Consider the following 16124-nt stretch of genomic DNA (forward strand, 5'->3'; position numbering starts at 1 on the left):
AGAAGTAATTTGGTGACTATTTAAATGTAACTAGTTAAATTGTAGGACTACGAGCGGAGCATGTTTCAGTGTCATACTTCGTCCGTTGGTCTAGGGGTATGATACTCGCTTCGGGTGTGAGTGGTCCCGGGTTCAAATCCCGGACGGACCCGAGTTTTTGCAGAAGTAATTTGGTGACTATTTAAAAGTAACTAGTTAAATTGTAGGACTACGAGCTGAGCATGTTTCAGTGTAATACTTCGTCCGTTGTTCTAGGGGTATGATACTCGCTTCGGGTGTGAGTGGTCCCGGTTTCAAATCCCGGACGGACCCGAGTTTTGCAGAAGTAATTTGGTGACTATTTAAATGTAACTAATTAAATTGTAGGACTACGAGTTGAGCATGCTTCAGTGTCATATTTCGTCCGTTGGTCTAGGGGTATGATACTCGCTTAGGGTGCGAGGGGTCCCCGGTTAAAATCCCGGACGGACCCGAGTTTTTGCAGAAGTAATTTAGTGACTATTTAAATGCAACTAAATACAGGGTAGGCCTATGAGTTGAGCATGTTTTATTTCATACATGGTCCGTTGCTCTAGGGGTATGATACTCTCTTTGGGTGCGAGTGGTCCCGGGTTCAAATCCCGGACGGACCCGAGTTTTGCAGAAGTAATTTGGTGACTATTTAAATGTAACTAGTTAAATTGTAGGACTACGAGTTGAGCATGTTTCAGTGTCATATTCGTCCGTTGGTCTAGGGGTATGATACTCGCTTAGGGTGCGAGTGGTCCCGGGTTCAAATCCCGGACGGACCCGAGTTTTGCAGAAGTAATTTGGTGACTATTTAAATGTAACTAGTTAAATTGTAGGACTACGAGCTGAGCATGTTTCAGTGTCATACTTCGTCCGTTGGTCTAGGGGTATGATACTCGCTTCGGGTGTGAGTGGTCCCGGGTTCAAATCCCGGACGGACCCGAGTTTTTGCAGAGGTAATTTAGTGACTATTTAAATGCAACTAACTACAGGGTAGGCCTATGAGTTGAGCATGTTTTATTTCGTACATGATCCGTTGGTCTAGGGGTATGATACTCTTTTTGGGTGCGAGTGGTCCCGGGTTCAAATCCCGGACGGACTCGAGTTTTTGCAGAAGTAATTTGGTGACTATTCAAATGCTACGAGTTAAATTGTAGGACTACGAGATGAGCATGATTCAGTGTCATACTTCGTCCGTTGGTCTAGGGGTATGATACTCGCTTTGGGTGCGAGTGGTCCCGAGTTCAAATCCCGGACGGACCCGAGTTTTGCAGAAGTAATTTGGTGACTATTTAAATGTAACTAATTAAATTGTAGGACTACGAGTTGAGCATGCTTCAGTGTCATATTTCGTCCGTTGGTCTAGGGGTATGATACTCGCTTAGGGTGCGAGGGGTCCCCGGTTAAAATCCCGGACGGACCCGAGTTTTTGCAGAAGTAATTTAGTGACTATTTAAATGCAACTAACTACAGGGTAGGCCTATGAGTTGAGCATGTTTTATTTCATACATGGTCCGTTGGTCTAGGGGTATGATACTCGCTTTGGGTGCGAGTGGTCCCGGGTTCAAATCCCGGACGGACCCGAGTTTTGCAGAAGTAATTTGGTGACTATTTAAATGTAACTAGTTAAATTGTAGGACTACGAGTTGAGCATGTTTCAGTGTCATACTTCGTCCGTTGGTCTAGGGGTATGATACTCGCTTAGGGTGCGAGTGGTCCCGGGTTCAAATCCCGGACGGACCCGAGTTTTTGCAGAAGTAATTTGGTGACTATTTAAATGTAACTAGTTAAATTGTAGGACTACGAGCTGAGCATGTTTCAGTGTCATACTTCGTCCGTTGGTCTAGGGGTATGATACTCGCTTCGGGTGTGAGTGGTCCCGGGTTCAAATCCCGGACGGACCCGAGTTTTTGCAGAGGTAATTTAGTGACTATTTAAATGCAACTAACTACAGGGTAGGCCTATGAGTTGAGCATGTTCTATTTCATACATGGTCCGTTGGTCTAGGGGTATGATACTCGCTTTGGGTGCGAGTGGTCCCGGGTTCAAATCCCGGACGGACTCGAGTTTTTGCAGAGGTAATTTAGTGACTATTTAAATGCAACTAACTACAGGGTAGGCCTATGAGTTGAGCATGTTTTATTTCATACATGGTCCGTTGGTCTAGGGGTATGATACTCGCTTTGGGTGTGAGTGGTCCCGGGTTCAAATCCCGGACGGACCCGAGTTTTTGCAGAGGTAATTTAGTGACTATTTAAATGCAACTAACTACAGGGTAGGCCTATGAGTTGAGCATGTTTTATTTCATACATGGTCCGTTGGTCTAGGGGTATGATACTCGCTTTGGGTGTGAGTGGTCCCGGGTTCAAATCCCGGACGGACCCGAGTTTTTGCAGAGGTAATTTAGTGACTATTTAAATGCAACTAACTACAGGGTAGGCCTATGAGTTGAGCATGTTTTATTTCATACATGGTCCGTTGGTCTAGGGGTATGATACTCGCTTTGGGTGCGAGTGGTCCCGGGTTCAAATCCCGGACGGACTCGAGTTTTTGCAGAAGTAATTTGGTGACTATTCAAATGCTAAGAGTTAAATTGTAGGACTACGAGATGAGCATGTTTCAGTGTCATACTTCGTCCGTTGGTCTAGGGGTATGATACTCGCTTTGGGTGCGAGTGGTCCCGGGTTCAAATCCCGGACGGACCCGAGTTTTGCAGAAGTAATTTGGTGACTATTTAAATGCAACTAGTTAAATTGTAGGACTACGAGCTGAGCATGTTTCAGTGTCATACTTCGTCCGTTGGTCTAGGGGTATGATACTCGCTTCGGGTGTGAGTGGTTCCGGGTTCAAATCCCGGACGGACCCGAGTTTTTTGCAGAGGTAATTTAGTGACTATTTAAATGCAACTAACTACAGGGTAGGCCTATTAGTTGAGCATGTTTTATTTCATACATGGTCCGTTGGTCTAGGGGTATGATACTCGCTTTGGGTGTGAGTGGTCCCGGGTTCAAATCCCGGACGGACCCGAGTTTTTGCAGAGGTAATTTAGTGACTATTTAAATGCAACTAACTACAGGGTAGGCCTATGAATTGAGCATGTTCTATTTCATACATGGTCCGTTGGTCTAGGGGTATGATACTCGCTTTGGGTGCGAGTGGTCCCGGGTTCAAATCCCGGACGGACTCGAGTTTTTGCAGAAGTAATTTGGTGACTATTCAAATGCTACGAGTTAAATTGTAGGACTACGAGATGAGCATGTTTCAGTGTCATACTTCGTCCGTTGGTCTAGGGGTATGATACTCGCTTTGGGTGCGAGTGGTCCCGGGTTCAAATCCCGGACGGACCCGAGTTTTGCAGAAGTAATTTGGTGACTATTTAAATGCAACTAGTTAAATTGTAGGACTACGAGCTGAGCATGTTTCAGTGTCATACTTCGTCCGTTGGTCTAGGGGTATGATACTCGCTTTGGGTGTGAGTGGTTCCGGGTTCAAATCCCGGACGGACCCGATTTTTTGCAGAGGTAATTTAGTGACTATTTAAATGCAACTAACTACAGGGTAGGCCTATGAGTTGAGCATGTTTTATTTCATACATGGTCCGTTGGTCTAGGGGTATGATACTCGCTTTGGGTGCGAGTGGTCCCGGGTTCAAATCCCGGACGGACCCGTGTTTTTGCAGAAGTAATTTGGTGACTATTTAAAAGTAACTAGTTAAATTGTAGGACTACGAGTTGAGCATGCTTCAGTGTCATATTTCGTCCGTTGGTCTAGGGGTATGATACTCGCTTAGGGTGCGAGGGGTCCCCGGTTAAAATCCCGGACGGACCCGAGTTTTTGCAGAAGTAATTTAGTGACTATTTAAATGCAACTAAATACAGGGTAGGCCTATGAGTTGAGCATGTTTTATTTCATACATGGTCCGTTGCTCTAGGGGTATGATACTCTCTTTGGGTGCGAGTGGTTCCGGGTTCAAATCCCGGACGGACCCGAGTTTTGCAGAAGTAATTTGGTGACTATTTAAATGTAACTAGTTAAATTGTAGGACTACGAGTTGAGCATGTTTCAGTGTCATATTCGTCCGTTGGTCTAGGGGTATGATACTCGCTTAGGGTGCGAGTGGTCCCGGGTTCAAATCCCGGACGGACCCGAGTTTTGCAGAAGTAATTTGGTGACTATTTAAATGTAACTAGTTAAATTGTAGGACTACGAGCTGAGCATGTTTCAGTGTCATACTTCGTCCGTTGGTCTAGGGGTATGATACTCGCTTCGGGTGTGAGTGGTCCCGGGTTCAAATCCCGGACGGACCCGAGTTTTTGCAGAGGTAATTTAGTGACTATTTAAATGCAACTAACTACAGGGTAGGCCTATGAGTTGAGCATGTTTTATTTCGTACATGATCCGTTGGTCTAGGGGTATGATACTCTTTTTGGGTGCGAGTGGTCCCGGGTTCAAATCCCGGACGGACTCGAGTTTTTGCAGAAGTAATTTGGTGACTATTCAAATGCTACGAGTTAAATTGTAGGACTACGAGATGAGCATGATTCAGTGTCATACTTCGTCCGTTGGTCTAGGGGTATGATACTCGCTTTGGGTGCGAGTGGTCCCGGGTTCAAATCCCGGACGGACCCGAGTTTTGCAGAAGTAATTTGGTGACTATTTAAATGTAACTAATTAAATTGTAGGACTACGAGTTGAGCATGCTTCAGTGTCATATTTCGTCCGTTGGTCTAGGGGTATGATACTCGCTTAGGGTGCGAGGGGTCCCCGGTTAAAATCCCGGACGGACCCGAGTTTTTGCAGAAGTAATTTAGTGACTATTTAAATGCAACTAACTACAGGGTAGGCCTATGAGTTGAGCATGTTTTATTTCATACATGGTCCGTTGGTCTAGGGGTATGATACTCGCTTTGGGTGCGAGTGGTCCCGGGTTCAAATCCCGGACGGACCCGAGTTTTGCAGAAGTAATTTGGTGACTATTTAAATGTAACTAGTTAAATTGTAGGACTACGAGTTGAGCATGTTTCAGTGTCATACTTCGTCCGTTGGTCTAGGGGTATGATACTCGCTTAGGGTGCGAGTGGTCCCGGGTTCAAATCCCGGACGGACCCGAGTTTTGCAGAAGTAATTTGGTGACTATTTAAATGTAACTAGTTAAATTGTAGGACTACGAGCTGAGCATGTTTCAGTGTCATACTTCGTCCACTGGTCTAGGGGTATGATACTCGCTTCGGGAGTGAGTGGTCCCGGGTTCAAATCCCGGACGGACCCGAGTTTTTGCAGAGGTAATTTAGTGACTATTTAAATGCAACTAACTACAGGGTAGGCCTATGATTTGAGCATGTTTTATTTCATACATGGTCCGTTGGTCTAGGGGTATGATACTCGCTTTGGGTGTGAGTGGTCCCGGGTTCAAATCCCGGACGGACCCGAGTTTTTGCGAGAGGTAATTTAGTGACTATTTAAATGCAACTAACTACAGGGTAGGCCTATGAGTTGAGCATGTTCTATTTCATACATGGTCCGTTGGTCTAGGGGTATGATACTCGCTTTGGGTGCGAGTGGTCCCGGGTTCAAATCCCGGACGGACTCGAGTTTTTGCAGAAGTAATTTGGTGACTATTTAAATGTAACTAGTTAAATTGTAGGACTACGAGCTGAGCATGTTTCAGTGTCATACTTCGTCCGTTGGTCTAGGGGTATGATACTCGCTTCGGGTGTGAGTGGTCCCGGGTTCAAATCCCGGACGGACCCGAGTTTTTGCAGAGGTAATTTAGTGACTATTTAAATGCAACTAACTACAGGGTAGGCCTATGAGTTGAGCATGTTTTATTTCATACATGGTCCGTTGGTCTAGGGGTATGATACTCGCTTTGGGTGTGAGTGGTCCCGGGTTCAAATCCCGGACGGACCCGAGTTTTTGCAGAGGTAATTTAGTGACTATTTAAATGCAACTAACTACAGGGTAGGCCTATGAGTTGAGCATGTTTTATTTCATACATGGTCCGTTGGTCTAGGGGTATGATACTCGCTTTGGGTGCGAGTGGTCCCGGGTTCAAATCCCGGACGGACTCGAGTTTTTGCAGAAGTAATTTGGTGACTATTCAAATGCTAAGAGTTAAATTGTAGGACTACGAGATGAGCATGTTTCAGTGTCATACTTCGTCCGTTGGTCTAGGGGTATGATACTCGCTTTGGGTGCGAGTGGTCCCGGGTTCAAATCCCGGACGGACCCGAGTTTTGCAGAAGTAATTTGGTGACTATTTAAATGCAACTAGTTAAATTGTAGGACTACGAGCTGAGCATGTTTCAGTGTCATACTTCGTCCGTTGGTCTAGGGGTATGATACTCGCTTCGGGTGTGAGTGGTTCCGGGTTCAAATCCCGGACGGACCCGAGTTTTTTGCAGAGGTAATTTAGTGACTATTTAAATGCAACTAACTACAGGGTAGGCCTATTAGTTGAGCATGTTTTATTTCATACATGGTCCGTTGGTCTAGGGGTATGATACTCGCTTTGGGTGTGAGTGGTTCCGGGTTCAAATCCCGGACGGACCCGAGTTTTTGCAGAGGTAATTTAGTGACTATTTAAATGCAACTAACTACAGGGTAGGCCTATGAATTGAGCATGTTCTATTTCATACATGGTCCGTTGGTCTAGGGGTATGATACTCGCTTTGGGTGCGAGTGGTCCCGGGTTCAAATCCCGGACGGACTCGAGTTTTTGCAGAAGTAATTTGGTGACTATTCAAATGCTACGAGTTAAATTGTAGGACTACGAGATGAGCATGTTTCAGTGTCATACTTCGTCCGTTGGTCTAGGGGTATGATACTCGCTTTGGGTGCGAGTGGTCCCGGGTTCAAATCCCGGACGGACCCGAGTTTTGCAGAAGTAATTTGGTGACTATTTAAATGCAACTAGTTAAATTGTAGGACTACGAGCTGAGCATGTTTCAGTGTCATACTTCGTCCGTTGGTCTAGGGGTATGATACTCGCTTTGGGTGTGAGTGGTTCCGGGTTCAAATCCCGGACGGACCCGATTTTTTGCAGAGGTAATTTAGTGACTATTTAAATGCAACTAACTACAGGGTAGGCCTATGAGTTGAGCATGTTTTATTTCATACATGGTCCGTTGGTCTAGGGGTATGATACTCGCTTTGGGTGCGAGTGGTCCCGGGTTCAAATCCCGGACGGACCCGTGTTTTTGCAGAAGTAATTTGGTGACTATTTAAAAGTAACTAGTTAAATTGTAGGACTACGAGCTGAGCATGTTTCAGTGTAATACTTCGTCCGTTGTTCTAGGGGTATGATACTCGCTTTGGGTGCGAGTGGTCCCGGGTTCAAATCCCGGACGGACCCGAGTTTTGCAGAAGTAATTTTGTGACTATTTAAATGTAACTAGTTAAATTGTAGGACTACGAGTTGAGCATGTTTCAGTGTCATATTCGTCCGTTGGTCTAGGGGTATGATACTTGCTTAGGGTGCGAGTGGTCCCGGGTTCAAATCCCGGACGGACCCGAGTTTTGCAGAAGTAATTTGGTGACTATTTAAATGTAACTAGTTAAATTGTAGGACTACGAGCTGAGCATGTTTCAGTGTCATACTTCGTCCGTTGGTCTAGGGGTATGATACTCGCTTCGGGTGTGAGTGGTCCCGGGTTCAAATCCCGGACGGACCCGAGTTTTTGCAGAGGTAATTTAGTGACTATTTAAATGCAACTAACTACAGGGTAGGCCTATGAGTTGAGCATGTTTTATTTCATACATGGTCCGTTGGTCTAGGGGTATGATACTCGCTTTGGGTGCGAGTGGTCCCGGGTTCAAATCCCGGACGGACTCGAGTTTTTGCAGAAGTAATTTGGTGACTATTCAAATGCTACGAGTTAAATTGTAGGACTACGAGATGAGCATGTTTCAGTGTCATACTTCGTCCGTTGGTCTAGGGGTATGATACTCGCTTTGGGTGCGAGTGGTCCCGGGTTCAAATCCCGGACGGACCCGAGTTTTGCAGAAGTAATTTGGTGACTATTTAAATGTAACTAGTTAAATTGTAGGACTACGAGCGGAGCATGTTTCAGTGTCATACTTCGTCCGTTGGTCTAGGGGTATGATACTCGCTTCGGGTGTGAGTGGTCCCGGGTTCAAATCCCGGACGGACCCGAGTTTTTGCAGAGGTAATTTAGTGACTATTTAAATGCAACTAACTACAGGGTAGGCCTATGAGATGAGCATGTTTTATTTCATACATGGTCCGTTGGTCTAGGGGTATGATACTCGCTTTGGGTGCGTGTGGTCCCGTGTTCAAATCCCGGACGGACCCGTGTTTTTGCAGAAGTAATTTGGTGACTATTTAAAAGTAACTAGTTAAATTGTAGGACTACGAGCTGAGCATGTTTCAGTGTCATACTTCGTCCGTTGTTCTAGGGGTATGATACTCGCTTCGGGTGTGAGTGGTCCCGGTTTCAAATCCCGGACGGACCCGAGTTTTGCAGAAGTAATTTGGTGACTATTTAAATGTAACTAATTAAATTGTAGGACTACGAGTTGAGCATGCTTCAGTGTCATATTTCGTCCGTTGGTCTAGGGGTATGATACTCGCTTAGGGTGCGAGGGGTCCCCGGTTAAAATCCCGGACGGACCCGAGTTTTTGCAGAAGTAATTTAGTGACTATTTAAATGCAACTAACTACAGGGTAGGCCTATGAGTTGAGCATGTTTTATTTCATACATGGTCCGTTGGTCTAGGGGTATGATACTCGCTTTGGGTGCGAGTGGTCCCGGGTTCAAATCCCGGACGGACCCGAGTTTTGCAGAAGTAATTTGGTGACTATTTAAATGTAACTAGTTAAATTGTAGGACTACGAGTTGAGCATGTTTCAGTGTCATACTTCGTCCGTTGGTCTAGGGGTATGATACTCGCTTAGGGTGCGAGTGGTCCCGGGTTCAAATCCCGGACGGACCCGAGTTTTGCAGAAGTAATTTGGTGACTATTTAAATGTAACTAGTTAAATTGTAGGACTACGAGCTGAGCATGTTTCAGTGTCATACTTCGTCCGTTGGTCTAGGGGTATGATACTCGCTTCGGGAGTGAGTGGTCCCGGGTTCAAATCCCGGACGGACCCGAGTTTTTGCAGAGGTAATTTAGTGACTACTTAAATGCAACTAACTACAGGGTAGGCCTATGAGTTGAGCATGTTTTATTTCATACATGGTCCGTTGGTCTAGGGGTATGATACTCGCTTTGGGTGCGTGTGGTCCCGTGTTCAAATCCCGGACGGACCCGTGTTTTTGCAGAAGTAATTTGGTGACTATTTAAAAGTAACTAGTTAAATTGTAGGACTACGAGCTGAGCATGTTTCAGTGTCATACTTCGTCCGTTGTTCTAGGGGTATGATACTCGCTTCGGGTGTGAGTGGTCCCGGTTTCAAATCCCGGACGGACCCGAGTTTTGCAGAAGTAATTTGGTGACTATTTAAATGTAACTAATTAAATTGTAGGACTACGAGTTGAGCATGCTTCAGTGTCATATTTCGTCCGTTGGTCTAGGGGTATGATACTCGCTTAGGGTGCGAGGGGTCCCCGGTTAAAATCCCGGACGGACCCGAGTTTTTGCAGAAGTAATTTAGTGACTATTTAAATGCAACTAACTACAGGGTAGGCCTATGAGTTGAGCATGTTTTATTTCATACATGGTCCGTTGGTCTAGGGGTATGATACTCGCTTTGGGTGCGAGTGGTCCCGGGTTCAAATCCCGGACGGACCCGAGTTTTGCAGAAGTAATTTGGTGACTATTTAAATGTAACTAGTTAAATTGTAGGACTACGAGTTGAGCATGTTTCAGTGTCATACTTCGTCCGTTGGTCTAGGGGTATGATACTCGCTTAGGGTGCGAGTGGTCCCGGGTTCAAATCCCGGACGGACCCGGGTTTTGCAGAAGTAATTTGGTGACTATTTAAATGTAACTAGTTAAATTGTAGGACTACGAGCTGAGCATGTTTCAGTGTCATACTTCGTCCGTTGGTCTAGGGGTATGATACTCGCTTCGGGAGTGATAGGTCCCGGGTTCAAATCCCGGACGGACCCGAGTTTTTGCAGAGGTAATTTAGTGACTACTTAAATGCAACTAACTACAGGGTAGGCCTATGAGTTGAGCATGTTTTATTTCATACATGGTCCGTTGGTCTAGGGGTATGATACTCGCTTTGGGTGTGAGTGGTCCCGGGTTCAAATCCCGGACGGACCCGAGTTTTTGCGAGAAGTAATTTAGTGACTATTTAAATGCAACTAACTACAGGGTAGGCCTATGAGTTGAGCATGTTCTATTTCATACATGGTCCGTTGGTCTAGGGGTATGATACTCGCTTTGGGTGCGAGTGGTCCCGGGTTCAAATCCCGGACGGACTCGAGTTTTTGCAGAAGTAATTTGGTGACTATTCAAATGCTACGAGTTAAGTTGTAGGGCTACGAGATGAGCATGTTTCAGTGTCATACTTCGTCCGTTGGTCTAGGGGTATGATACTCGCTTTGGGTGCGAGTGGTCCCGGGTTCAAATCCCGGACGGACCCGAGTTTTGCAGAAGTAATTTGGTGACTATTTAAATGTAACTAGTTAAATTGTAGGACTACGAGCTGAGCATGTTTCAGTGTCATACTTCGTCCGTTGGTCTAGGGGTATGATACTCGCTTCGGGTGTGAGTGGTCCCGGGTTCAAATCCCGGACGGACCCGAGTTTTTGCAGAGGTAATTTAGTGACTATTTAAATGCAACTAACTACAGGGTAGGCCTATGAGTTGAGCATGTTTTATTTCATACATGGTCCGTTGGTCTAGGGGTATGATACTCGCTTTGGGTGCGAGTGGTCCCGGGTTCAAATCCCGGACGGACTCGAGTTTTTGCAGAAGTAATTTGGTGACTATTCAAATGCTACGAGTTAAATTGTAGGACTACGAGATGAGCATGTTTCAATGTCATACTTCGTCCGTTGGTCTAGGGGTATGATACTCGCTTTGGGTGCGAGTGGTCCCGGGTTCAAATCCCGGACGGACCCGAGTTTTGCAGAAGTAATTTGGTGACTATTTAAATGCAACTAGTTAAATTGTAGGACTACGAGCTGAGCATGTTTCAGTGTCATACTTCGTCCGTTGGTCTAGGGGTATGATACTCGCTTCGGGTGTGAGTGGTTCCGGGTTCAAATCCCGGACGGACCCGAGTTTTTTGCAGAGGTAATTTAGTGACTATTTAAATGCAACTAACTACAGGGTAGGCCTATGAGTTGAGCATGTTTTATTTCATACATGGTCCGTTGGTCTAGGGGTATGATACTCGATTTGGGTGTGAGTGGTCCCGGGTTCAAATCCCGGACGGACCCGAGTTTTTGCAGAGGTAATTTAGTGACTATTTAAATGCAACTAACTACAGGGTAGGCCTATGAGTTGAGCATGTTTTATTTCATACATGGTCCGTTGGTCTAGGGGTATGATACTCGCTTTGGGTGTGAGTGGTCCCGGGTTCAAATCCCGGACGGACCCGAGTTTTTGCGAGAAGTAATTTAGTGACTATTTAAATGCAACTAACTACAGGGTAGGCCTATGAGTTGAGCATGTTCTATTTCATACATGGTCCGTTGGTCTAGGGGTATGATACTCGCTTTGGGTGCGAGTGGTCCCGGGTTCAAATCCCGGACGGACTCGAGTTTTTGCAGAAGTAATTTGGTGACTATTCAAATGCTACGAGTTAAGTTGTAGGGCTACGAGATGAGCATGTTTCAGTGTCATACTTCGTCCGTTGGTCTAGGGGTATGATACTCGCTTCGGGTGTGAGTGGTCCCGGGTTCAAATCCCGGACGGACCCGAGTTTTTGCAGAGGTAATTTAGTGACTATTTAAATGCAACTAACTACAGGGTAGGCCTATGAGTTGAGCATGTTTTATTTCATACATGGTCCGTTGGTCTAGGGGTATGATACTCGCTTTGGGTGTGAGTGGTGCCGGGTTCAAATCCCGGACGGACCCGAGTTTTTGCAGAGGTAATTTAGTGACTATTTAAATGCAACTAACTACAGGGTAGGCCTATGAGTTGAGCATGTTTTATTTCATACATGGTCCGTTGGTCTAGGGGTATGATACTCGCTTTGGGTGCGAGTGGTCCCGGGTTCAAATCCCGGACGGACTCGAGTTTTTGCAGAAGTAATTTGGTGACTATTCAAATGCTACGAGTTAAATTGTAGGACCACGAGATGAGCATGTTTCAGTGTCATACTTCGTCCGTTGGTCTAGGGGTATGATACTCGCTTTGGGTGCGAGTGGTCCCGGGTTCAAATCCCGGACGGACCCGAGTTTTGCAGAAGTAATTTGGTGACTATTTAAATGCAACTAGTTAAATTGTAGGACTACGAGCTGAGCATGTTTGAGTGTCATACTTCGTCCGTTGGTCTAGGGGTATGATACTCGCTTCGGGTGTGAGTGGTTCCGGGTTCAAATCCCGGACGGACCCGATTTTTTGCAGAGGTAATTTAGTGACTATTTAAATGCAACTAACTACAGGGTAGGCCTATGAGTTGAGCATGTTTTATTTCATACATGGTCCGTTGGTCTAGGGGTATGATACTCGCTTTGGGTGTGAGTGGTCCCGGGTTCAAATCTCGGACGGACCCGAGTTTTTGCAGAGGTAATTTAGTGACTATTTAAATGCAACTAACTACAGGGTAGGCCTATGAGTTGAGCATGTTTTATTTCATACATGGTCCGTTGGTCTAGGGGTATGATACTCGCTTTGGGTGTGAGTGGTCCCGGGTTCAATTCCCGGACGGACCCGAGTTTTTGCAGAGGTAATTTAGTGACTATTTAAATTCAACTAGTTATATTGTAGGCCTACGAGATGAGCATGTTTCAGTGTCATACATGGTCCGTTGGTCTAGGGGTATGATACTCGCCTCGGGTGTGAGTGGTCCCGGGTTCAAATCCCGGACGGACCCGAGTTTTTGCAGAGGTAATTTAGTGACTATTTAAATGCAACTAACTACAGGGTAGGCCTATGAGTTGAGCATGTTTTATTTCATACAAGGTCCGTTGGTCTAGCTGTATGATACTCGCTTCGGGTGTGAGTGGTCCCGGGTTCAAATCCCGGGCGGAGCCGACTTTTTGCAGAGGTAATTTAGTGACTATTTAAATGCAACTAACTAGAGGGTAGGCCTATGAGTTAAGCATGTTTTATTTCATAGATGGTCCGTTGGTCTAGGGGTATGATTCTCGCTTTGGGTGCGAGTGGTCCCGGGGTCAAATCCCGGACGGACCCGTGTTTTTGCAGAAGTAATTTGGTGACTATTTAAATGCAACGAGTTAAATTGTAGGACTACGAGCTGAGCATGTTTCAGTGTCATACTTCGTCCGTTGGTCTAGGGGTATGATACTCGCTTCGGGTGTGAGTGGTCCCGGGTTCAAATACCGGACGGACCCGAGTTTTTGCAGAGGTAATTTAGTGACTATTTAAATGCAACTAACTACAGGGTAGGCCTATGAGTTGAGCATGTTTTATTTCTTACATGGTCCGTTGGTCTAGGGGTATGATACTCGCTTAGGGTGCGAGTGGTCCCGGGTTCAAATCCCGGACCGACCCGAGTTTTTGCAGAGGTAATTTAGTGACTATTTAAATGCAACTAGTTATATTGTAGGCCTACGAGTTGAGCATGTTTCAGTGTCATACATGGTCCGTTGGTCAAGGGGTATGATACTCGCCTCGGGTGTGAGTGGTCCCGGGTTCAAATCCCGGACGGACCCGAGTTTTTGCAGAGGTAATTTAGTGACTATTTAAATGCAACTAACTACAGGGTAGGCCTATGAGTTGAGCATGTTTTATTTCTTACATGGTCCGTTGGTCTAGGGGTATGATACTCGCTTTGGGTGCGAGTGGTCCCGGGTTCAAATCCCGGACGGACCCGAGTTTTTGCAGAAGTAATTTGGTGACTATTCAAATGCAACGAGTTAAATTGTAGGACTACGAGATGAGCATGTTTCAGTATCATACTTCGTCCGTTGGTCTAGGGGTATGATACTCGCTTAGGGTGCGAGTGGTCCCGGGTTCAAATCCCGGACGGACCCGAGTTTTGCAGAAGTAATTTGGTGACTATTTAAATGCAACTAACTACAGGGTAGGCCTATGAGTTGAGCATGTTTTATTTCTTACATGGTCCGTTGGTCTAGGGGTATGATACTCGCTTAGGGTGCGAGTGGTCCCGGGTTCAAATCCCGGACCGACCCGAGTTTTTGCAGAGGTAATTTAGTGACTATTTAAATGCAACTAGTTATATTGTAGGCCTACGAGTTGAGCATGTTTCAGTGTCATACATGGTCCGTTGGTCAAGGGGTATGATACTCGCCTCGGGTGTGAGTGGTCGCGGGTTCAAATCCCGGACGGACCCGAGTTTTTGCAGAGGTAATTTAGTGACTATTTAAATGCAACTAACTACAGGGTAGGCCTATGAGTTGAGCATGTTTTATTTCTTACATGGTCCGTTGGTCTAGGGGTATGATACTCGCTTTGGGTGCGAGTGGTCCCGGGTTCAAATCCCGGACGGACCCGAGTTTTTGCAGAAGTAATTTGGTGACTATTCAAATGCAACGAGTTAAATTGTAGGACTACGAGTTGAGCATGTTTCAGTGTCATACATGGTCCGTTGGTCTAGGGGTATGATACTCGCTTCGGGTGTGAGTGGTCCCGGGTTCAAATCCTGGACGGACCCGAGGTTTGCAGAAGTAATTTGGTGACTATTTAAATGCAACTAGTTAAATTGTAGGACTACGAGTTGAGAATGTCTCGCTGTCATACATGATCCGTTGGTTTTGGGGTATGTTACTCGCTTCGGGTGTGAGTGGTCCCGGGTTCAAATCCCGGACGGACCCGAGTTTTGCAGAAGTAATTTGGTGACTATTTAATTGTAACTAGTTAAATAGTAGGACTACGAGTTGAGCATGTTTCAGTGTCATATTTCGTCCGTTGGTTTAGGGGTATGATACTCGCTTTGGGTGCGAGTGGTCCCGGGTTCAAATCCCGGACGGACCCGAGTTTTTGCAGAAGTAATTTGGTGACTATTCAAATGCTACGAGTTAAATTGTAGGACTACGAGATGAGCATGTTTCAGTGTCATACTTCGTCCGTTGGTCTAGGGGTATGATACTCGCTTCGGGTGTGAGTGGTCCCGGGTTCAAATCCCGGACGGACCCGAGTTTTTGCAGAGGTAATTTAGTGACTATTTAAATGCAACTAACTACAGGGTAGGCCTATGAGTTGAGCATGTTTTATTTCATACATGGTCCGTTGGTCTAGGGGTATGATTCTCGCTTTGGGTGCGAGTGGTCCCGGGGTCAAATCCCGGACGGACCCGTGTTTTTGCAGAAGTAATTTGGTGACTACTTAAATGTAACTAGTAAAATTGTAGGACTACGAGCTGAGCATGTTTCAGTGTCATACTTCGTCCGTTGGTCTAGGGGTATGATACTCGCTTCGGGTGTGAGTGGTCCCGGGTTCAAATCCCGGACGGACCCGAGTTTTTGCAGAGGTAATTTAGTGACTATTTAAATGCAACTAACTACAGGGTAGGCCTATGAGTTGAGCATGTTTTATTTCATACATGGTCCGTTGGTCTAGGGGTATGATACTCGCTTTGGGTGTGAGTGGTCCCGGGTTCAAATCTCGGACGGACCCGAGTTTTTGCAGAGGTAATTTAGTGACTATTTAAATGCAACTAACTACAGGGTAGGCCTATGAGTTGAGCATGTTCTATTTCATACATGGTCCGTTGGTCTAGGGGTATGTTACTCGCTTCGGGTGTGAGTGGTCCCGGGTTCAAATCCCGGACGGACCCGAGTATTGCAGAAGTAATTTGGTGACTATTTAAATGTAACTAGTTTAATAGTAGGACTACGAGTTGAGCATGTTTCAGTGTCATATTTCGTCCGTTGGTTTAGGGGTATGATACTCGCTTTGGGTGCGAGTGGTCCCGGGTTCAAATCCCGGACGGACCCGAGTTTTTGCAGAAGTAATTTGGTGACTTTTCAAATGCTACGAGTTAAATTGTAGGACTATGAGATGAGCATGTTTCAGTGTCATACTTCGTCCGTTGGTCTAGT

At 45.8% G+C, this 16124-nt stretch overlaps 54 non-coding genes across 54 annotated transcripts; all 54 read left to right on the top strand.

The window, feature by feature from the left end:
* Nucleotides 1-79: 79 nt before the first annotated feature.
* TRNAP-CGG (transfer RNA proline (anticodon CGG)) lies at nucleotides 80-153 on the top strand. Its single transcript has one exon. It is a non-coding gene; the product is annotated as a tRNA-Pro (tRNA).
* Nucleotides 154-719: 566 nt separating this feature from the next.
* Nucleotides 720-793, top strand: TRNAP-AGG (transfer RNA proline (anticodon AGG)). Its single transcript has one exon. It is a non-coding gene; the product is annotated as a tRNA-Pro (tRNA).
* Nucleotides 794-879: 86 nt separating this feature from the next.
* On the top strand, nucleotides 880-953 carry TRNAP-CGG (transfer RNA proline (anticodon CGG)). Its single transcript has one exon. It is a non-coding gene; the product is annotated as a tRNA-Pro (tRNA).
* A 567-nt stretch (nucleotides 954-1520) lies between these two features.
* On the top strand, nucleotides 1521-1592 carry TRNAP-UGG (transfer RNA proline (anticodon UGG)). Its single transcript has one exon. It is a non-coding gene; the product is annotated as a tRNA-Pro (tRNA).
* An 88-nt stretch (nucleotides 1593-1680) lies between these two features.
* Nucleotides 1681-1754, top strand: TRNAP-AGG (transfer RNA proline (anticodon AGG)). The gene has a single exon. It is a non-coding gene; the product is annotated as a tRNA-Pro (tRNA).
* An 87-nt stretch (nucleotides 1755-1841) lies between these two features.
* Nucleotides 1842-1915, top strand: TRNAP-CGG (transfer RNA proline (anticodon CGG)). The gene has a single exon. It is a non-coding gene; the product is annotated as a tRNA-Pro (tRNA).
* Nucleotides 1916-2001: 86 nt separating this feature from the next.
* Nucleotides 2002-2073, top strand: TRNAP-UGG (transfer RNA proline (anticodon UGG)). The gene has a single exon. It is a non-coding gene; the product is annotated as a tRNA-Pro (tRNA).
* Nucleotides 2074-2161: 88 nt separating this feature from the next.
* On the top strand, nucleotides 2162-2233 carry TRNAP-UGG (transfer RNA proline (anticodon UGG)). The gene has a single exon. It is a non-coding gene; the product is annotated as a tRNA-Pro (tRNA).
* Nucleotides 2234-2321: 88 nt separating this feature from the next.
* Nucleotides 2322-2393, top strand: TRNAP-UGG (transfer RNA proline (anticodon UGG)). Its single transcript has one exon. It is a non-coding gene; the product is annotated as a tRNA-Pro (tRNA).
* Nucleotides 2394-2481: 88 nt separating this feature from the next.
* TRNAP-UGG (transfer RNA proline (anticodon UGG)) lies at nucleotides 2482-2553 on the top strand. Its single transcript has one exon. It is a non-coding gene; the product is annotated as a tRNA-Pro (tRNA).
* Nucleotides 2554-2963: 410 nt separating this feature from the next.
* Nucleotides 2964-3035, top strand: TRNAP-UGG (transfer RNA proline (anticodon UGG)). Its single transcript has one exon. It is a non-coding gene; the product is annotated as a tRNA-Pro (tRNA).
* Nucleotides 3036-3123: 88 nt separating this feature from the next.
* Nucleotides 3124-3195, top strand: TRNAP-UGG (transfer RNA proline (anticodon UGG)). Its single transcript has one exon. It is a non-coding gene; the product is annotated as a tRNA-Pro (tRNA).
* Nucleotides 3196-3604: 409 nt separating this feature from the next.
* Nucleotides 3605-3676, top strand: TRNAP-UGG (transfer RNA proline (anticodon UGG)). The gene has a single exon. It is a non-coding gene; the product is annotated as a tRNA-Pro (tRNA).
* Nucleotides 3677-4084: 408 nt separating this feature from the next.
* TRNAP-AGG (transfer RNA proline (anticodon AGG)) lies at nucleotides 4085-4158 on the top strand. Its single transcript has one exon. It is a non-coding gene; the product is annotated as a tRNA-Pro (tRNA).
* Nucleotides 4159-4244: 86 nt separating this feature from the next.
* TRNAP-CGG (transfer RNA proline (anticodon CGG)) lies at nucleotides 4245-4318 on the top strand. The gene has a single exon. It is a non-coding gene; the product is annotated as a tRNA-Pro (tRNA).
* A 567-nt stretch (nucleotides 4319-4885) lies between these two features.
* On the top strand, nucleotides 4886-4957 carry TRNAP-UGG (transfer RNA proline (anticodon UGG)). Its single transcript has one exon. It is a non-coding gene; the product is annotated as a tRNA-Pro (tRNA).
* Nucleotides 4958-5045: 88 nt separating this feature from the next.
* TRNAP-AGG (transfer RNA proline (anticodon AGG)) lies at nucleotides 5046-5119 on the top strand. Its single transcript has one exon. It is a non-coding gene; the product is annotated as a tRNA-Pro (tRNA).
* Nucleotides 5120-5365: 246 nt separating this feature from the next.
* Nucleotides 5366-5437, top strand: TRNAP-UGG (transfer RNA proline (anticodon UGG)). The gene has a single exon. It is a non-coding gene; the product is annotated as a tRNA-Pro (tRNA).
* Nucleotides 5438-5526: 89 nt separating this feature from the next.
* TRNAP-UGG (transfer RNA proline (anticodon UGG)) lies at nucleotides 5527-5598 on the top strand. Its single transcript has one exon. It is a non-coding gene; the product is annotated as a tRNA-Pro (tRNA).
* Nucleotides 5599-5687: 89 nt separating this feature from the next.
* On the top strand, nucleotides 5688-5761 carry TRNAP-CGG (transfer RNA proline (anticodon CGG)). Its single transcript has one exon. It is a non-coding gene; the product is annotated as a tRNA-Pro (tRNA).
* An 86-nt stretch (nucleotides 5762-5847) lies between these two features.
* Nucleotides 5848-5919, top strand: TRNAP-UGG (transfer RNA proline (anticodon UGG)). Its single transcript has one exon. It is a non-coding gene; the product is annotated as a tRNA-Pro (tRNA).
* An 88-nt stretch (nucleotides 5920-6007) lies between these two features.
* On the top strand, nucleotides 6008-6079 carry TRNAP-UGG (transfer RNA proline (anticodon UGG)). Its single transcript has one exon. It is a non-coding gene; the product is annotated as a tRNA-Pro (tRNA).
* A 410-nt stretch (nucleotides 6080-6489) lies between these two features.
* Nucleotides 6490-6561, top strand: TRNAP-UGG (transfer RNA proline (anticodon UGG)). The gene has a single exon. It is a non-coding gene; the product is annotated as a tRNA-Pro (tRNA).
* An 88-nt stretch (nucleotides 6562-6649) lies between these two features.
* On the top strand, nucleotides 6650-6721 carry TRNAP-UGG (transfer RNA proline (anticodon UGG)). The gene has a single exon. It is a non-coding gene; the product is annotated as a tRNA-Pro (tRNA).
* A 409-nt stretch (nucleotides 6722-7130) lies between these two features.
* Nucleotides 7131-7202, top strand: TRNAP-UGG (transfer RNA proline (anticodon UGG)). Its single transcript has one exon. It is a non-coding gene; the product is annotated as a tRNA-Pro (tRNA).
* Nucleotides 7203-7450: 248 nt separating this feature from the next.
* Nucleotides 7451-7524, top strand: TRNAP-AGG (transfer RNA proline (anticodon AGG)). Its single transcript has one exon. It is a non-coding gene; the product is annotated as a tRNA-Pro (tRNA).
* An 86-nt stretch (nucleotides 7525-7610) lies between these two features.
* Nucleotides 7611-7684, top strand: TRNAP-CGG (transfer RNA proline (anticodon CGG)). The gene has a single exon. It is a non-coding gene; the product is annotated as a tRNA-Pro (tRNA).
* Nucleotides 7685-7770: 86 nt separating this feature from the next.
* Nucleotides 7771-7842, top strand: TRNAP-UGG (transfer RNA proline (anticodon UGG)). Its single transcript has one exon. It is a non-coding gene; the product is annotated as a tRNA-Pro (tRNA).
* Nucleotides 7843-8091: 249 nt separating this feature from the next.
* TRNAP-CGG (transfer RNA proline (anticodon CGG)) lies at nucleotides 8092-8165 on the top strand. Its single transcript has one exon. It is a non-coding gene; the product is annotated as a tRNA-Pro (tRNA).
* Nucleotides 8166-8732: 567 nt separating this feature from the next.
* On the top strand, nucleotides 8733-8804 carry TRNAP-UGG (transfer RNA proline (anticodon UGG)). The gene has a single exon. It is a non-coding gene; the product is annotated as a tRNA-Pro (tRNA).
* Nucleotides 8805-8892: 88 nt separating this feature from the next.
* On the top strand, nucleotides 8893-8966 carry TRNAP-AGG (transfer RNA proline (anticodon AGG)). Its single transcript has one exon. It is a non-coding gene; the product is annotated as a tRNA-Pro (tRNA).
* Nucleotides 8967-9052: 86 nt separating this feature from the next.
* On the top strand, nucleotides 9053-9126 carry TRNAP-CGG (transfer RNA proline (anticodon CGG)). The gene has a single exon. It is a non-coding gene; the product is annotated as a tRNA-Pro (tRNA).
* A 567-nt stretch (nucleotides 9127-9693) lies between these two features.
* Nucleotides 9694-9765, top strand: TRNAP-UGG (transfer RNA proline (anticodon UGG)). The gene has a single exon. It is a non-coding gene; the product is annotated as a tRNA-Pro (tRNA).
* An 88-nt stretch (nucleotides 9766-9853) lies between these two features.
* Nucleotides 9854-9927, top strand: TRNAP-AGG (transfer RNA proline (anticodon AGG)). The gene has a single exon. It is a non-coding gene; the product is annotated as a tRNA-Pro (tRNA).
* Nucleotides 9928-10173: 246 nt separating this feature from the next.
* TRNAP-UGG (transfer RNA proline (anticodon UGG)) lies at nucleotides 10174-10245 on the top strand. The gene has a single exon. It is a non-coding gene; the product is annotated as a tRNA-Pro (tRNA).
* Nucleotides 10246-10334: 89 nt separating this feature from the next.
* TRNAP-UGG (transfer RNA proline (anticodon UGG)) lies at nucleotides 10335-10406 on the top strand. Its single transcript has one exon. It is a non-coding gene; the product is annotated as a tRNA-Pro (tRNA).
* Nucleotides 10407-10655: 249 nt separating this feature from the next.
* Nucleotides 10656-10729, top strand: TRNAP-CGG (transfer RNA proline (anticodon CGG)). Its single transcript has one exon. It is a non-coding gene; the product is annotated as a tRNA-Pro (tRNA).
* Nucleotides 10730-10815: 86 nt separating this feature from the next.
* TRNAP-UGG (transfer RNA proline (anticodon UGG)) lies at nucleotides 10816-10887 on the top strand. Its single transcript has one exon. It is a non-coding gene; the product is annotated as a tRNA-Pro (tRNA).
* Nucleotides 10888-11457: 570 nt separating this feature from the next.
* Nucleotides 11458-11529, top strand: TRNAP-UGG (transfer RNA proline (anticodon UGG)). The gene has a single exon. It is a non-coding gene; the product is annotated as a tRNA-Pro (tRNA).
* Nucleotides 11530-11618: 89 nt separating this feature from the next.
* TRNAP-UGG (transfer RNA proline (anticodon UGG)) lies at nucleotides 11619-11690 on the top strand. Its single transcript has one exon. It is a non-coding gene; the product is annotated as a tRNA-Pro (tRNA).
* An 89-nt stretch (nucleotides 11691-11779) lies between these two features.
* TRNAP-CGG (transfer RNA proline (anticodon CGG)) lies at nucleotides 11780-11853 on the top strand. Its single transcript has one exon. It is a non-coding gene; the product is annotated as a tRNA-Pro (tRNA).
* A 246-nt stretch (nucleotides 11854-12099) lies between these two features.
* TRNAP-UGG (transfer RNA proline (anticodon UGG)) lies at nucleotides 12100-12171 on the top strand. The gene has a single exon. It is a non-coding gene; the product is annotated as a tRNA-Pro (tRNA).
* Nucleotides 12172-12740: 569 nt separating this feature from the next.
* On the top strand, nucleotides 12741-12812 carry TRNAP-UGG (transfer RNA proline (anticodon UGG)). Its single transcript has one exon. It is a non-coding gene; the product is annotated as a tRNA-Pro (tRNA).
* Nucleotides 12813-12901: 89 nt separating this feature from the next.
* Nucleotides 12902-12973, top strand: TRNAP-CGG (transfer RNA proline (anticodon CGG)). Its single transcript has one exon. It is a non-coding gene; the product is annotated as a tRNA-Pro (tRNA).
* Nucleotides 12974-13542: 569 nt separating this feature from the next.
* TRNAP-AGG (transfer RNA proline (anticodon AGG)) lies at nucleotides 13543-13614 on the top strand. The gene has a single exon. It is a non-coding gene; the product is annotated as a tRNA-Pro (tRNA).
* Nucleotides 13615-13703: 89 nt separating this feature from the next.
* On the top strand, nucleotides 13704-13775 carry TRNAP-CGG (transfer RNA proline (anticodon CGG)). Its single transcript has one exon. It is a non-coding gene; the product is annotated as a tRNA-Pro (tRNA).
* An 88-nt stretch (nucleotides 13776-13863) lies between these two features.
* TRNAP-UGG (transfer RNA proline (anticodon UGG)) lies at nucleotides 13864-13935 on the top strand. Its single transcript has one exon. It is a non-coding gene; the product is annotated as a tRNA-Pro (tRNA).
* Nucleotides 13936-14024: 89 nt separating this feature from the next.
* On the top strand, nucleotides 14025-14098 carry TRNAP-AGG (transfer RNA proline (anticodon AGG)). Its single transcript has one exon. It is a non-coding gene; the product is annotated as a tRNA-Pro (tRNA).
* Nucleotides 14099-14183: 85 nt separating this feature from the next.
* Nucleotides 14184-14255, top strand: TRNAP-AGG (transfer RNA proline (anticodon AGG)). Its single transcript has one exon. It is a non-coding gene; the product is annotated as a tRNA-Pro (tRNA).
* Nucleotides 14256-14504: 249 nt separating this feature from the next.
* On the top strand, nucleotides 14505-14576 carry TRNAP-UGG (transfer RNA proline (anticodon UGG)). The gene has a single exon. It is a non-coding gene; the product is annotated as a tRNA-Pro (tRNA).
* Nucleotides 14577-14665: 89 nt separating this feature from the next.
* Nucleotides 14666-14737, top strand: TRNAP-CGG (transfer RNA proline (anticodon CGG)). Its single transcript has one exon. It is a non-coding gene; the product is annotated as a tRNA-Pro (tRNA).
* A 409-nt stretch (nucleotides 14738-15146) lies between these two features.
* Nucleotides 15147-15220, top strand: TRNAP-CGG (transfer RNA proline (anticodon CGG)). The gene has a single exon. It is a non-coding gene; the product is annotated as a tRNA-Pro (tRNA).
* Nucleotides 15221-15467: 247 nt separating this feature from the next.
* On the top strand, nucleotides 15468-15541 carry TRNAP-CGG (transfer RNA proline (anticodon CGG)). The gene has a single exon. It is a non-coding gene; the product is annotated as a tRNA-Pro (tRNA).
* Nucleotides 15542-15787: 246 nt separating this feature from the next.
* On the top strand, nucleotides 15788-15859 carry TRNAP-CGG (transfer RNA proline (anticodon CGG)). The gene has a single exon. It is a non-coding gene; the product is annotated as a tRNA-Pro (tRNA).
* The last annotated feature ends 265 nt before the right edge of the window (nucleotides 15860-16124 follow it).

The sequence above is a fragment of the Phalangium opilio genome, unplaced genomic scaffold, assembly GCF_054372755.1.
Source record: "Phalangium opilio isolate 3A_F unplaced genomic scaffold, DU_Popi_V2 ptg000094l_1, whole genome shotgun sequence".
Lineage (NCBI taxonomy): Eukaryota > Metazoa > Arthropoda > Arachnida > Opiliones > Phalangiidae > Phalangium > Phalangium opilio.